Source organism: Mustela lutreola, chromosome 13 (assembly GCF_030435805.1).
Source record: "Mustela lutreola isolate mMusLut2 chromosome 13, mMusLut2.pri, whole genome shotgun sequence".
Taxonomy (NCBI): domain Eukaryota; kingdom Metazoa; phylum Chordata; class Mammalia; order Carnivora; family Mustelidae; genus Mustela; species Mustela lutreola.
This window is the reverse complement of record NC_081302.1, coordinates 67199197-67202960: the sequence shown is the minus strand read 5'-3', so window position 1 is coordinate 67202960 and position 3764 is coordinate 67199197. Positions and strand designations below refer to the sequence as shown.

Genomic DNA, 3764 nt, shown 5'->3' with positions numbered 1-3764 from the left:
TTACTTAAATAATACAATTAAACTTTCCTACATCATATATATATATATATATGAAACACATACATATGTATTTAATTACTTATTTTATTTGTGGACATATTATGATTTATTTCTTTTGCTTTCAGTTTTTATTTTATAATCATAGGCATTTACATTGAAATTTTAAAACAAGATAGTGACTACTGACGCACACATTTCTTGTTCACAATTTATTTCTCTAAAATAATCTCCTAAAAGCGTCAATGCTCTGTCATAGAAGATGAGATTGTATGAGTCTTTCAGGAACTTGACACCCCATTTCAGATATGTTGATCAGTTTATACTAGCACCAACAGTGTAAGCCACAAGTTTTAAACCATGTCAGCCAATTATTATTATAAAATAAATATGTTTTTCACATAGTGATATTTTTTGCCAATTTAAATTAACAAATACCACCATTATCTTGTTTTAATTGGCACAGAATTTATATCCTAATCTTTATCTCTCAGAATAAGGTAACACGAAGAATGGAATGATCCCAGGCAGTCTTTGCAGAGATCCCCATGGAGACTTTCTTGGCACAAGTAAGATCTTTAGTAACCACTACAGACCATGACATAAGGCTGCTGAACCAGAGGGATTGGACATACAGTGGTGATGATGAATGCTTAAGCGTGGTAGACCCCACCTGAATGTGCCTCTGTTCACACAAAAAATGCATTCTGAGAACTTGTAGAGATATTGCAGATCTCTTTTTTTTTTCCCTAAGATTTTAAAAAATTTATTTATTTGAAAGAGAGAGAGAGGAAGAGGGAGAAGCAGGTTCCCCACTGAGTAGAGAGCCCAACATGGGGCTCCAACCCAGGACCCTGGAATCATGACCTGAGCAAAAGGCAGACAGTTAACCAACTGAGCCACCCAGGCGCCCCTAGAGATTGCAGATTTCTTAATCAAGATACATTTCAAGTATCTCCAAGTAGTATCCAAAGGAAAGGAACTTACAAATTAATCCGTTAAAACATTTTTTTAAGGAAATCTAGAGAAATAACCTTAATAACCTACACATAAATCATCTAATGTGAGCTCTAAAAAAACATTATGACCAAACACTTTCAGGATGGTATTTTTATTAGTTTCATTGTATAAGGAGGAAAACTTACATCTGTAAGTAACTTGCCCCATGCCACACAGCTACTTGGCACTGTGTTCTCTTTCTCTCTCTCACTGCACATGCGCACAAACATCCCACATACATACATATACAACACCTATACAGATGCATATACACTAATTCAAATATATGTATATATTTGAACTGAGTGTTCAATGAGTTTAGATGTGTATGTGTGTGTTTGTGTACTATGTGTGTGTGTACATTTTATAAAAATTAGTATTTCAGAGCTTCAGGAAAATTTCAGTATTCATCACAGACTAGATAAGATAAAGTAGTTTTATTGCTTTTTGATTCTGTCCAATTTTCTAAGTTATCTGTGACTCATCCTCAAGATGAATTTTCTTGCCCATTATTAATTACAGAATAATATACCCAGATCTAAGAAGGTCTGTCCCATGTGTCCTTGCATGTGGAAGAGTATACCCAGCGTATATTTATGCCCACCGTCTGTCCAGTTCAGCCTCACTGTCAGACAATTCCATTTGCGTAATGAACTCTCTGAGATGTCTTTAAAGCTTCTGCCAGTAAAGATGAGGGCATAGCTGCCGAAGGATTATGGCTACATCCTCTTCGGTGAGCTCTCAGATGCTGTCTGCGCTGAGCTGAATTTCTGACCCCTCCTTTGAGGGCTAACTGAGTGTTAGTGGTTTGCTAAGACTTCTTAAGTACCTGAGCTTTGGTTATCTCACTCACATCTGGAAAAACGGGTGGCAGGAAGTCAAGCCAGGCTAAGTGAGTGAAAAAGGGGTCTCATATTAACAGGCAAGGAATTGAATTGCAATGTTGAATAAGTATTCATTCAGCATCCAATGCTAGATAAATTTGGAAAGCAAAAATTATTATAGATTGACTAAAAAGTTTCTTTTTTATTTCAATTAGAACTCCCTTTGTTGTGTAAACTAAAGACCCCAAAAGGCATTTAAGTAAGGTAGATACTGAGACAAATTCAAAGGTAAGTCAAATCCATTGTTTAAGAGATATTTTAGGGGCACCTGGGTGGCTCAATGGTTTAAGCCTCTGCCTTCAACTCAGGTCATGGTCTCAGGGTCCTGGGATCAAGCTCCACATCGGGCTCTCTGCTCAGTAGGGAGCCTGCCTCTCCCCCGCCCCAACCACCCCCGCCACCTGCCTCTCTGCCTACTTGCGATTTCTCTCTCTCTGTCAAATAAATAAATAAAATCTTAAAAAAAAAAGATATTTTAAATTATAATCAAAGTTATGTGTGTGTGTATATATATAGTATATAAACACATCTATATATGTTATATATAAACACAAACATATAGGGAGAGCTACAATGAAAAGTCACAACTTTTCTTCCTTAGAGGAAACTTCCTGACTATTTCTATTTTAGTACTCTTCACTGTGAACTCAATAACTCCAAGTTATGTATTTAAACTATTACTTATTGATTTATAATTCTTTAGCTACATTTATTATTTATTGTAAAAATATTCATACTATCACTTTCAGTCATCCCTCCTCCAATGTCTTTCTAAGTATAGTCTGCTGATTATTACTTATAAATTTTAAGATAACGGGAATATTTGTTTATTGATTCAAGAACTTCAGGTAGTATCTTAATGTCCTCCTGCATGAGAAGAAATATGGTCCATCCCAATCCTTGCCATTCAGCCTGTGGTCTGCCAGGTTCCCCTGGGGACCAGACCATTCTAGAAGCCTCACCCACAGAAGCGAGCAAAGCTTCAGGAGGCTTGTGCTAGGGGAGCTTCTAGACCTCAGTGAGGTGGGTATGATGGGAGGGAGAAGAGATGATATCCTTCAACTTCCATCTGCCTCTTCTTTCCTGACATATATTGTGAAATGCTATCATTTTTTTTTTTTAATCATTTGTCAGTTTGCCTTGTAACTATCAATCGCTATTGTTACTGGTTCTCCTTTGGCCTTCGGATTCTTTATCCACATTTCTCTGTAGGCCTTCACTAAGTAATCTCCCTTTGTCTTTAACCAAATACAACTTATGTATCCCTAATTTGGCAAAGTGTCCCAAACATTTTCCTTTTTGTGATTTCCATCACCTATTTTATTAAATTCTCAGTGTTTCTAGGAGAATTGAGGTGGTTCACAGTAATAGTTATATAATTCAAAGATTTTGTTTATTTCTCTACTCTGCCACTTGCCAATTGTATGAATCTGGACAATTACTAAGCCTCTCTCAGCCTCAATTCGCCTTTTCTATAAAATGCATATCGCCAACAACACCTCATAGCACCACATATATGGTGGGGAGAACCTAATGAGACGTTGAATGCGGAGCACTCAGCAGTTTCTTCTATATAGCTAGTGCTGAAAAAGGTTAGAAAATTACATAGCAAATGTGAAGAAAACACAAAGAGAGGAAATTACAATCATAATATCTCTAGCACCAAAGAGAAAAAAAGTTGAAGATTTAAAAGCAAGCTGGAAACATCAAGGGCCCAAGTGAAATAGGGACTCCCAAATTAATGACGTAGTATCTCTATGTGGTAAAAATAGAGTATTCAATAAATGAGGGGGGCATATTATAGATATGGATGGTAAATGTGTATCACTGGGTGAAAGTATTACCTTTGGTAAATGAGATCAGTCATTTGTAGATGTGAACTCA

The 3764-nt window shown here is 36.5% G+C and overlaps 1 non-coding gene across 1 annotated transcript; it reads left to right on the top strand.

Moving 5' to 3' along the window:
• The first annotated feature begins 2764 nt into the window (after positions 1-2764).
• LOC131814225 (small nucleolar RNA SNORA52) lies at positions 2765-2898 on the top strand. Its single transcript, XR_009347216.1, has one exon. It is a non-coding gene; the product is annotated as a small nucleolar RNA SNORA52 (small nucleolar RNA).
• Positions 2899-3764: the final 866 nt, after the last annotated feature.